Source organism: Danio aesculapii, chromosome 1 (assembly GCF_903798145.1).
Source record: "Danio aesculapii chromosome 1, fDanAes4.1, whole genome shotgun sequence".
Classification (NCBI taxonomy): domain Eukaryota; kingdom Metazoa; phylum Chordata; class Actinopteri; order Cypriniformes; family Danionidae; genus Danio; species Danio aesculapii.
In genome coordinates this window covers 51187577-51201062 of record NC_079435.1, presented here as the reverse complement: position 1 = coordinate 51201062, position 13486 = coordinate 51187577, and the positions used below count along the sequence as shown (strand labels likewise).

Below are 13486 nucleotides of genomic sequence, written 5' to 3'. Positions count from 1 at the left end.
CAGGTTGTAAAATGTAATTACTCTATAAACCTCATTGTTTTATTTGTCATTTTATTGTTGATTATATTCTGAAAAATGACATACAGTATATCTGATAAACTAGTTTTCATGTCTATTAAAATGAGTACGATGAAAAATATTATCACATAATTATCATATTATTGGTCATTTTTATGTAAGTTTGTAATCAACTTTGACAAGAATGCGACACTTAAAGTTATTGTGCAACAAAACGTACCATCAAACATGAAGTATTTCAGCATTGGGTGTTATTTACCTAATAAGGACCGGTTGGTTAAAATAAGCATTCATTGGTGTTTCAGCCATCAGTTGCACACATTTATGACTAAGCGAATAAGTGTATATAAAGCTTGAGCAATAATCTGAATACTACACAACACTATTGAATCTACAGAATCGAGCTGAATCTACCAGGTATGAGTTTCTGTTGTATTTCCATTCTTAGTGTTATTCATGCACATATTAATTTACAATAATGCTGCAATTTTACAATACAATAATTTTACAGGATCTGGTCAAGATGTGGATTTCTGCAGCATTCCTTCTTTTTGCATTGGCTGTAAATGGAGTCAACTCTGATGGTAATTGAAGAAAATATTTGATATTTTGTTAATTTTGTAGTTTTTAGTTGTTATAACTGCAGAGATGTGGATGTCTGTAGTTTCTTTAATGAAAGTTATTACATTCACAAAACTGATCATTCAGTCGATAATAATCTCTCATTTTTATTCAATCTTCTTGAATAAAGTTCCAAACATTAGTCGAAGATGCCCCGCCGGCTGGGAGAAATTTGGATCACAATGCTTTAAGTTTTTCAATGAATATAAAACATGGGCTGAGGCTGAGGTAAGATGAAAATTAAGTTTTAAATAATTAAATAAATAATTTACAGCGGTTTTAAGGTTTAAAATCTAATACTGTTTTTCTCCCTTAATATCTTTTTTTTCAAATATCTTTTTCAAAGTACACTATAACTGGGCAACATATAATTGGGATTGTTAAATTCAGGAGAACTTTAAAGACACTTTACTTTTATACAATATGTTTGCGAGTGTGTGTGGGTGGGTGTTGTTATACAGTGTATTGTTATACTGTGTTCAGCAATATAAGTACCCCCTAACATAACTCTGTTTTAAGTTCATTTCTTTAATAGGAAGCAATACAATATTATATTTGTGCATATACTTTAGATTAGTCAGTACTGAAGCCAAATCTGGAGCTTATCTAACAAAATAACTTACGATAACGGAGAAAAAAATTGTACACCAAAATTTATATATTATAGAAAAATATGAAATACAAATTTTAAAAAAGAGGAAATATCAAGAGAAGCAAAAACATTTAATATTTAGCTGAAATTTTGTAGGTTGTAAATATTTTTTGCAATGTTCTGCTTGAGTTTAATGGTATTATCTTTCAATTTCTAAATATGTTTGGTGACTAAATATTATTTTAATAAATATATGTCTTTTGCTCAAATGCACCAAAATATATTACCAATATTCACTGAGGAATGGATACAAATATTCATTTCACATGGGGTGTACTCAATTGTGCTGAGGACTGTATAACCACACAAAAATACAATGACACTGTAAATCAATGCAATCTGCAAATGGAATGTCTCTTTACCAAGATACCGTTTATTAATCCAATGCATTTTAAAACCCCCTTCTCTACACAGAAACAGTGTGTTGACCTCGGAGGAAACCTAGCATCCATCCAGAGTGAAGTCACTCACAATTTTCTTTTAGCTTATTGAAAAGACAAGAAAAAGGCATCACCCGGACCTGGATTGGCGCTCATGATGCAACTCAGGTAGCTGATTTTTTTATTTCCTGTTAAATATGAATCAAATCAGATTATTGTAAAATGTGAAGCATTGATGAAATGAAATGAGCAGCAATTGTAGCTGTGTTTTATACATATATACACACAAGTAAGTTGACTAGGTTGCTTTAAAAAAGTTAGTTATTACTAATTAAAATGATTCAAATTGTATTTAAATGACGTCTCTAATTACTTTGTCTGAAAATAACTTATTCATTCATTCATTTATTCATTCATTTTCTTTTTGGCTTAGTCCCTTTATTGATCTGGGGTTGCCTCAGCCGAATGAACCACAAACTTATCCAGCATATGTTTTACACACGGATGCCCTTCCAGCTGCAACCCATCACAACCCAAAACTCATACATACTCATTCACACACATACACTATGGCCAATTTAGCTTACCAATTAAACCATTACCACATGTTTGAGACTTGTGGGGAAAGCCGGAGCACCCAGAGGAAACCCACGCCAACACGGGGTGAACATGCAAACTACACACAGAAATGTCAATTGACCCAGCAAAGGCTAGCCACTGCGCCACCGTGTGCCCCAAATAACTTATTTACTTAGTTACTTTAATTACTTTACTCACTCACTTTCCTTCCGTTTATCAGGGGTTATCAGGGGTCGCCACAGAGGAATGAACCACCAATAACTCTGGCATATGTTTTATATACCAACTGTCAAACAGTAAATTTTAGATTCGATTATAAAAATAACACTTAAAGTTTAATTAATGTAGGTATCAAACACAAAGGCACAATTTTAATCGCACATACTTACACTGGTGAAATGGGGGAAGAAACTGATTCATGATCCACTGATCCTTGTTCTGACAGTCTTACCGATCCTTCCTTTACAAACTGAGAAAGTCTTCTGTGTAAGCGGTAGTTTTCCAGAAGGCTCTCGATCTGCTCCAAGGGCTAGGCTATATGCTAAGGTTTCATCTTTGGGGTGAACTGTCAAATAATCTCCATCTGCACAGCGTTGACTTCAATTTCTACCGTGTCTGTGTGTGTCTCTGTGTGTGTGTGTGTGTGTGTGTGGTGTGTGTGTGTGTGACTTTTTCTGTTAGTGGGGCGGAGCCGCAGGTTCAAATCTCCCGGGCTTGCCGCGTGCAACTACTTGTGTTCGTGAGCTGCGTCATCGCGAAACACCTAATACTCGTTATCAAGACGACTCGTTTGAAGCCTATGAGTCGACTCTTTTATAGATGAATCAATAGTTTTTAAACACTGTACACTTACAGATTTAAGCCTTAGCTGGATATTTCACTTCAATTAGAGCTGTGTGACACACTACATGGAAGGGCATTTTCAAAAAGCCATAATATGGGCTCTTTAAAATTGTCCTAAAACAAGAATGGTTGTTGGTGAAAAGTTGTAGGACAAGTTTGACGAAAGGTTTTTTAACAGTTCAAATCTTGACTATTGTATAGCTACTATAGTCAGATTTAAGGTAAATATAAGCATAATAATAAAAGACAGCAATTAAAGGTATCAGATGGAAGTAGCGACATGTGGGGCTATGCATACCTTCAGCAGTGTAAATACTGTTTTTCAGGTGGACATCTGGTTCTGGAGTGACGGATCAAAGTTTGAATACAGTGCCTGGCATTCTGAGAGCCAAATAATGGAGGAAATGCCGAAAGATGCGCTGAGATGGGCTTTGGGGGTAATAATATACTTGTTGTTAATACTTGTAAACATTTTACATCCATATTTAACATAATGAACTATTATGTATCGTTTAATCTCCACAGATGAGCTGCGCTGGAATGACGCACGTTGCGAAACTCGTCTCAATTTCATCTGTTACAGATCGGCCAGAATTACTATGTATCATTCATTTGCTGATAAGGTCAAATCTTATGACAGTCCATCTCAGACGAAGTCCTCAAAAATAGCCGATTGTTACAGATTCATCATGCAAAAATAAAATTCTTATCATAAAATGTATATTTTGGTGTGTCGCCTTTAATCGGCCAATCTCTTCAAAACAAAACTATGTACTAATTACATGAAGTAGTGACAGCATCTACCAGCAGAGGGAACTGCTAACCTGCCTTTTAGCCTACTGACTCCAAGACTAAAGGGACAGTTCACCCAAAAATGAAAAATCTGTCACCATTTATGCCTCATTCACATTATCAGTGACTTTGTAACTGCCTGTAGCTCTGGGTGGCGACTCACTGCAGTGCAGATCTGTGTAGGTCTACAGCAAGGAAAATGGACCCTTTTCACAAGACTGTTATGACGCGTTTAACGGTTATCATAATCTTAAATTCTTGAAAGTTGTGAGTATTTGATTTGTAAAAAAAACATATGAACATTTACGTGCATTTATGTATGAATTATATATCATCTTTGCATCAAATTACAAAAAACGATTGACCGCTTATGCGAGGTGCTAGTAATGCAGCGTCCATAGGGCTGAGAGTAAATCTGACATTCTCTCTTCTGACTGCCGTCATCAGTTGCACACTATTTTTTTTCTTTTTCTTAATGTCTTGAGAACACCATCATCCAGTTTTTCTTTTATTATTTCCGCAAATAGATCGTAAAAAATTATTTGTTGGGCTCTACCATTCACTGCGCTCTAAGTTTACCCAAACATGATTCCTTCCACTACTGAGAAACCCAGAAATGTGAAAAGGGTCTATACAACCAGACTCTGAGAGAACTGAGAGAGGATCACGTGAGCTTTACTGCTGCTCCTATTGGCTGTTGCTCAAGATTGTCGTCTTCATTTGCATAAGGTTGAAGGATTCTCAACTTTGTCACATCATCACTCGAAACGGCCACCTTGTTTGCCAAGGGTTGCTGTCGCTCACGTAGACAGAGGTTGCCGTAAGTCACTTACTCTGTTGAAATGAACGGTCACTTGTTGCTTTGCCACTGCGAGTTGCTCGTAGTGTGAATGAGGTTTTACTCACAGTCATGATATGAGTTTCTTTCTTCTGTTGAATATAAAAGAAGATATTTTGAAGAATGTTAAAGTAACCAAACAGTGCGATAGCCGTTGACTTCCATAGTAGGATAAAAAATGTGGAAGTCAAAGTAACCAATTGTGGTATTTTGAATAATGTTGATTACCACAGAATTGGTTACTTTGACTTTCATAGTAGGAGAAAAAACAGTAGTTAGAAGTAAAAGTATCAACATAAAGTTATCAACATTAATCAAAATATCTTCTTTTATGTTCAACAGAAGAAATATACTCATAGGTTTTAGACCAACTTGAGGGTGAGTAGATGACAGAATTTACATGTGCTGTGAATGACAAACCATTCATTCATTCATTACCTTTGGCTTAGGTCCCTTTATTCATCAGGGGTTGCCACAGTGGAATGAACTACTACCAACTTATCCCCTATATGTTTTACACAGCGGATGCCCTTCCAAATTGCAAACCAGTACTGGGAAACACCCATACACATTCACACACACACACACTCATAAACTACAGCCAATTTAGTTTATTTAGTTTAATTTAATTAATTGCCGCCCTATAATAAACCAGAGTTTTTAAAAAATCATAGAAGTTAACAATAAAGTGTATTAATATGCAACTAATAATTGTAATGAGTGAGTTATGGGGACCTAAGGGTCTTTTGTTTAGTGTTATTCACTGGATTTTTTTCTGTGTGTGTGTGTGTGTGTGTTGTTGTGTGTGTGTGTGTGTGTGTGTGTGTGTGTGTGTGTGTGTGTGTGTGTGTGTGTGTGTGTGGTTTGCGCATTGTTTTATTGTGTCCAGCAGTTGTAATGACACTGTGATGTTGAGTGAGAGTACCAGGCTGTAACACTCATATTTTCCAACTTGGAGACCATTCAAAAATGCCTCAATGCTCTTTTTGGTTTGACTGGACAAATCAAATGTATTTACCAAGACACACACTACAACTTCACAACTGACTATATATATATATATTATGGAAAATAACAAAACTTTAAATAAAAATGATAATCAATCACTCAACAATCAATAATTCTGGTATTTTTATAATATACACACTATAGTAAAAATGATTAAGTTGATTATTAGTAGTTACTTGAATATCAATTGAATGGGATATGTGGAAAATATAAAGAAACAATATTATTCATGAGGTATACCTGGTGATTTGAAATACTGACTTTATATAAAAAAAGTCAAATTTTACAAGACATTTAGTCATTAATTTTCACTTTCAATGCTGGTCTGTTGGGGTTTCCCCACAAAACCATTTTTAGCATTTACAGGAAATGACCAGGGGGTGGAAGAAAGTATACAGTGCAGTAGTTCTGCGTATGAAAATGCCTTGTTGATGTCAGAGGTCAGAGGAAAATGGCCGAGACCTGGTTTAAAAGACAATAGAAAATCAATAAACATTCATCATCTCTGAACAGACAGCACAATCAAACCTTGAAGCAGACAAGCTAAAACAGCAGAAAAAGAGCATGGAGACTTTCCTGTTGTAAAAAACAACCCAAACTGAGGCTACAATTCATACAGACTCACCAAAACTGGACAATAGAAGACTATAAAAAAGATCACTGGCCTGATTAGTTTCCATTTCTGCTGCGACATTCAGATGGGAGGGTCAGAATTGTTGTAAACAAAATGAAAGCTGCATTCATCCTCCCTAATATCAGTGGCTTAAGCTCCTGGTGGTGGTGGGACATTTTGGGACACTCTGTGCCTGTTAGTATCTGTTGAGCACCAATTGAACAGCCCAGCCTACCTGAGTATTGTTTCTGACCATATCCTTTTAATACCACATCTAATGATGGATAAACCAGCAGGATAATAGCTGAAATCATCTCAATAGGTATATTGAACTTGACAGTGAGTTCACGACACTTAAATTGATCTTGGCCCAGTAGAGCAATGGGTTCCCAAGTGGGGGTTGCGGGACAAAAAAAAAAAAAAAAAAGGGGGGGGGGTATTTCCAAAATAGTTAAATGTTAATATTGTAAAATGTTAATAATAAACATTAAAAATAACCTGCAAACAAAAAAAGCCATCAGCTATTCGATTTTTAATTGAATTTAATTAATTAATTTATTTTTTGCGACCCCTGGTGGAATTACACCAAATTAAAAACACAGCAATAGCGTCAGATGCAGCACATTGATTTTATGGCACCAAATAAAACTTTCTGACACCTTTATCGCACTCACATACAGTACATTAAAAATAATACAGGCCACAACTGAACATGAAGGATGATCTCCAAGTGGCATCCTCAATGAATAGACTTTGGCCTGTTGGTATGTGTGCACCATTATGTGCAAGGTTTTATATTTATAAACCACTCCAGAGAATATTGGGGGTCACGAATCACTGGCATTGTTATTTTGGGGGTTGCTGGCTGAAAAGTTTGGGAACCCCTACAATAGAGCCCATTTGGTATGATCTTTTTTCTTTTTTTTATTGAAGGCCATAAGGAATACATATAAAAGCATAATGGAAAAACTGATAGACAAACAATGTCATAGTCAAATACAATTAAGTAAAAGACTATAGAGTTAGGAATGACATGACATTATGACATTATAATGACATTATGACATTATAAGAATGACATAACGAGATCGTTTAAGGGCTTTGGAATTGCAGAATGTAAGAAGAGTATAGGATTAGAGATCTTTACAGAACACAGGAAAATAGGGTTTAGCATCTTGAAATTTACATTTGTGCAAAAATAAATTTAGAAGAAAAATAAAATTTATTAGATAATAGTTGTCCTTGTCTTGTTTGATAATGATTTGTTGTTTAAATATGTTTAACTCTTATTTCTATTACATAATGTTGGCGTTTTTAGTTTACATTTTTTAATAAGATCTACTTAACTATGTCTATTCTAGTGTTTCTTAGTTATGCTTGATAGTTTTTGTATTGTTTTAGGGTGACAGTTTTGTCCAGGGACAACGCATGAAAAATAGCTTTCTGGCTAATTATGGTGCAAATTACCGTGCTAATTAATGCACACTGTCCCTGCCAAATAAACAAATTAAAAAAAGAATAAATAAAGTATGGCAGCCAAATAAAATATCTTTATATAATAAAGAAAAACTTTGGGCAAAAAATCGATGTATAAAATCATTCCAGAATATATCTAATATCAGATAAATAATATATTCTGATATCTACAGTATATCAGAATATATCAATTTAAAAACTCTTGCTAAGAGGTGTAGTTAAAATTCCCTCTGAACAAAGATTTATTGGAAATTGTCCTAATGGACATAGGTAGTCCATTCTTTGTTTTCATATAGTCCATTCCAATGGGACACAATATATGGGAGAGAAGTTATCTCATCCTGACACATTTGGTACATTCTTTAAAGGGAGATCCATATCTGTGATGCTCTCGTCAACCTGGACCAACATGTCTGATAACAGTTTTCAGAGTGTTTGCACAAAGATTTATTGCAATTCTGAAGGCAAAAGGGTAAAAGGGGTCTGTGACTGTAAGTATATATACTGGTGGGACTGCACCATGGTGTTGCAAATTATTATCTCTTTATTTAACCCACCAGATGGCACCAACCTGCCTTCCATACATTGGATTTTAATTTCCTGTCACTTTTTAGTAGTAATAATAAAAGTACAACGATTTTTACCTAAATAATAATAAATGGCGATTAATAGTTTAGTAGTTGTCATAGTTTGTAGTTTAAAATAATGACCTCAAAATATAACATAAAAGAATGTCATTTCGTTCAAAAAATGGCCTCAAACTGTTTGGACCGTCGATGATCACAAGTGTAAACCACAGACAGTAAAAAAGGTGTAAACATATATTTTTGGTATGACAGGAGGCAGAAAAACAATCAAGGTTGAGGGAGAGCGCAGAGATTATTTGCTTTTTTAGTCAGCGAGGCTGCACATTCTATCCTGTGATTGGCTACTGAGCGACACTCGGCGCTCGGCTCCGCCCCTACGGCATGCTGGTGTGAGTCGCTTATGTCGCTGTAGTGCAGAAAGAGAAGAGCCTGTGCGAAAACAGCCCTCCACCCCTCCTCTCAGGGAAACGGGTCTCAGGCTGATGAGTAAGGCGAGGAGAACCCGTAAAGCTGCTGCATCTGAAGCTACAGAGCCATGGAGGGAAGGTAAGAGCCGAAATGCAGACAGACACATGAAGAGAAGCGCAGACAGAGAGCTGTTTTTGCAGAAAATCAAAGATGTAGCAGCATCTGCGCTCCACCAACGCAGCATGTTTCTATGGGAAGCAGGAACGGACGGGGGTGGGGTGAAAGGAGAGGTGGAGGAGGAGGAGAGGAGAGATGGATGCTCACATATGCACTGATATACTGTTGCGTTCGCAGGCTTAGTCTCTTTACATCTGGCGTTTGTGATGCGTGTAATGTCTTGAACCATGAAGTTAGCCATCACTGTTGCATGTGACAAATGCAATATGAGATGTTTTCAGAATGAAAGTGAATGTGTTGCATCTTTCTGACAGGCCTCATTATAGCAAAATTGCTACTTGTGTGGTCTTTTTTAAAGCTTGCTTGTAATTCTAAATTCTAATATATTCATTTGATTTCCTTTGGCAGTGAGTTTCAGATATACGTCATTCTGTTTGAGTTTCTGATGTAGCTGCTGGTTTAGAGTGATGTCAGTGTGTTGTGCTTCTTGGCCTAAATTCAATCAGCTTGCCATAAAAAAACAAGAAATCAGACATTCTCACTGACATTTCCCTCACAGAATATCTGTATTAAACCAGCATATTTGGAGATATAGGAATCATTCATTCTTCAACCTTTATTCAAACATAGTCATGTTATGTTGATGGAGGTTTCTAAGCAAATATAAGCAGATTTATAAGTAATGCTTAAAGAATTCCTCTTATTTTGACGATTTAATTTACCTTGTAGGGTCATTAAAGACAAATAGTGAATTTTCTGTCTGTCTGTCTGTCTGATATTGCGATATTTATTTATAGTTGAAATAGCATGGTTTTCTGGGGAGCCTAACAGTATTCATGTACAGCAATTGAATCTTACTTTGGAAATAATTAATTATCATTTCTTAATTTCAAACATTTTTACACACACACATTTCTATATAATTATTCAACTTTTTGATTGAAGTGTATGCTTCCCTTCATGTCAGCTATAGCTCTACATGCAGCCATGCCTTTTACTACGAGATTTAGCTCAATTGAAACTGGGTTCTCTGAGTTTGTTTTGAAATTCACTATTAGCTCAAAGAAAATCCAGGTTAGAACTGAATCTTGTCCACGGCGTTTTCTGGTAGCTGCAGTGGCATGGAGCATTTGGAATTTGGGTACCTTCAGCATGAACCATGGATCTGTCTGTAGGCATTTGGCATCTGCAGGCGTATTTTTTGTATAATAAATGTATATAACCAGAAGTGATGGCCCTCCCACACAGCCCTTCAAGGTTTACTGCAGTGAACCAGATTTCTGCCTTTACCACAGTGCTTCATATTAATGGTTCTCCTTTCTTGAGGATGTTAATCATCCCACCAGCAAATCAATACACATACACAGAGGCAAAGTCAAACATGGTTGCGGACCTCTTTATGTAATTTGGTAAACTTTACCATCTTCTGATTAAAGTAAGCTGAGACTTAAGTGGGAGTTTTGTAAATTACACTTCCAGGCATTTTAGCAATCCTAGAAAATTTGTTTTTGCTTTTAAGTGTTTCCAGAGCATGGCTGCAGATTGTGTAGAAATATTATTTTTAGGAATTTTAAATTATTTATTTTTTAAAGATAAACCTAAAGTCACAATGAATAACATGTTACACTGTTTATTATAGATGGTTTTATCTATGCATTTTTATTTCACATTTCTTCTACTTCTCTCTCCCAGCAATCCAATCAATTTCTAATGGAAAATAAGTCTAATCACACATTTCTTTTTTTTTTTTTCTTGGATGGATGGGAGTCACAATAGAAAAGAAAACACAGTCTGTTTTTGTTATTTGTAGTCTGTTTTAATTATATTGCTCTATATATTTAAGAGTTGATGAAAAGCTACTAAATAATTGATTATATCATTAAGATGTAAGGAGGCTACATATAATGTGACCATTAACCAACATCGTAATCATCTTTAAAATGCCAGTATGTTGATAAATTATTGAAATTCTATTCAATAAATGCTATTGCACCTTCATGTAATGTCTATAATAACCAATATAACACAATTATTAAAAACGCCAATGTACTGTATCATTAGATTATTGAAATATTATTAATGAGGTAGTTGAAGTTAATATTTTAGGCTGACAAAAATTTGGGAATCCTATTTATAATCAAAGAGACCTGTTTATTGGCTACCATACTAATCGATTAGCTTATGTCAGGGGTGTCCAAACTCGGTCCTGGAGGGCCGATGTCCTGCTGAGTTAGCTCCAACTTGCTTCAACACACCTGCCAGGAAGTTTTAGTATACACTGAAAAAAATGATGTCTGCAAACATGTTGCAAATAATTTATTTGTTGAATTAAAACAAACAAATAAAATTTAGTAATGTTCAACTTAATTTGTTTGTTTATATTCGACTCAAATAAATTGTTTACAACCACTTAACTTAAAAAAAATAGTAAGGAGTCCAAGGAGTTATCTCTGAATATTTTTTTCAGTGTATCTAGTAAGAGCTTGATTAGCTGGTTTAGGTGTGTTTGATTACAGAATTATTAGCTCTCTTGAATTATTAGCCCCCCCTGTATATTTGTGCCCCCAATTTCTGTTTAACGGAAAGATGATTTTTTTTTGTTTGAAAAACATTTCTAAACATAATAGTTTAAATAACTCATTTCTAATGACTGATTTATTTTATCTTTGCCATGATGACAGTAAGTAATATTTGACTAGATATTATTCAAGACACTAGTATTCAGCTTAAAGAGACATTTAAAGGCCTAATTAGGTTAAAGTTAGGGTTTATTAAGGTTAGGTAATATTGACCTTGAGATGTTTAAAAAAACTGTTTTCACCCTAGCTGAAATAAAACAAATAAGACTTTCTCCAGAAGGAAAAATATTATCATCCATACTGTAAAAAATTTCCTTGCTCTGTTAAACATAATTTGGGAAATATTTAAAAAAGAAAAAAAGGAGGGCTAATAATTTTGACTTCAACTGTATATTTGCGTACTTTTTTGTTTGGCTGAGCACGCAGTTGAGATTTATGTGCAAGCTTTTGAAAAATGATTTTTAAAGCAAAAGTCTAAAAATGGTAAATAAAAGACTAATTAGTTTGTGGATAAATTATTTTTTTTCGAAAGTTTAGCACCTGCATTTACTGATCACTATTTTTCAGGCTATATATTCCCCATCATTGTGGAGTAGGACTGAACAATACAGTGCTCAGCATATATAAGTACACCCCTCACAAATTATCTTTTAAATTCATATTTTTAATAGGAAGCTATACAATATTATATTTGTGCATATACATTCGATTAGTCAGTACTGAAGCCAAATCTGGAGCTTATCTAACAAAACAAGCACAATAAGTCCAAAAACTAGTACACCCAAATTAATATGTTATAGAAAAATATTAAATACAAATTTAAAAAAGAGGAAAAATTAAGAAGCAAAAAAATTGAAAAATTTAGTTGAAATTTAATAGTTTGTATTTTTTTTATTTATTTTATTTGTTTTATCTTTCAATTTCTAAATATGTTTGTAGACTAAAATATTATTTTAATAAATATATGTATTTAATAAATCTGTTTTGTTTTATGTTTTTTTTAATTAGTTTTGCACCGAAATACATTGCCATATTTACTGAGAAATGAGTAAAAATATTCATTTACAAAATTCTCAAAGTACTCAATTATGCTGAGCACTGTATATAATTTTTGAGCATCGCTATCGCAATGTGTGGATCTACAATAAGATTAAGAATAAGCAAGATTAGATTATTCATTAAAGCTTAAAAAATAAAGATATTAATAAATGTAATGTTTATTTATTTATAAAATGATTACCATTTCTGTACTTAAATACTATTAGACTCCTCAGAAAACCATAACGCACTGTTTATTTATTTATTTATTTATTTATTTATTTATTTATTTATTTATTTATGCAGGTAATTCATGTTAATTTATCCAGATGCACTGCATATAAATATATTTGATATTCAAATCAGTCAATCTAAATTAATGAAATTTTTCCAAATAATCAATTTAAATCATCTGGTGAAATTATATTCATATCGCAGCAAAACTAAATATCGCAATGTCATATTTTTCCAATATCGTGCAGCCCTATGTGGAGAAATCTTTTTAATACGACTTAGTAACATGTTGTGCTCTGGATTATGACAAGTTAGTGCCTGTGCCATCATGAGAGTGACATGTCCTTTGAACTGCGAGGTAACAAGAAAACTATCCGGTGCTTTTGGATCCTCTGTCCAGAATGCATGAGCGCTTTTACCCTGGAGAGATTCTGCTTCAGTAATTCTAAATGGTCTCTTCAGAAAAGCGCTTGCTTGTCTCTGGCAGGGACCTTATAGTTAACGCTCCTTGTCTTTTGTCATTATGATCTCTAAGATGGAAAGAGGGGCTCTGCTTCTGACACTGAGAGCTTTTTGTGATAGAAATGGCATTGTCTGAAGAGTAATGACATGTGGCTTCACAATATTCCATTTCCTTGTGTTA

At 34.3% G+C, this 13486-nt stretch overlaps 1 protein-coding gene and 1 pseudogene across 1 annotated transcript in view; both read left to right on the top strand.

Annotated features, from left to right (window-relative positions):
• Window positions 1–396: 396 nt before the first annotated feature.
• On the top strand, window positions 397–9150 carry LOC130221301 (galactose-specific lectin nattectin-like; annotated as a pseudogene).
• trim2b (tripartite motif containing 2b) overlaps window positions 8848–13486 on the top strand; it is a 24501-nt gene continuing 19862 nt past the window's right edge. Inside the window, exon 1 of the mRNA XM_056462228.1 lies at window positions 8848–8953. The gene's annotated coding sequence lies outside the window, so the exon portion shown is untranslated. The remainder of the gene's footprint in view (window positions 8954–13486) is intronic.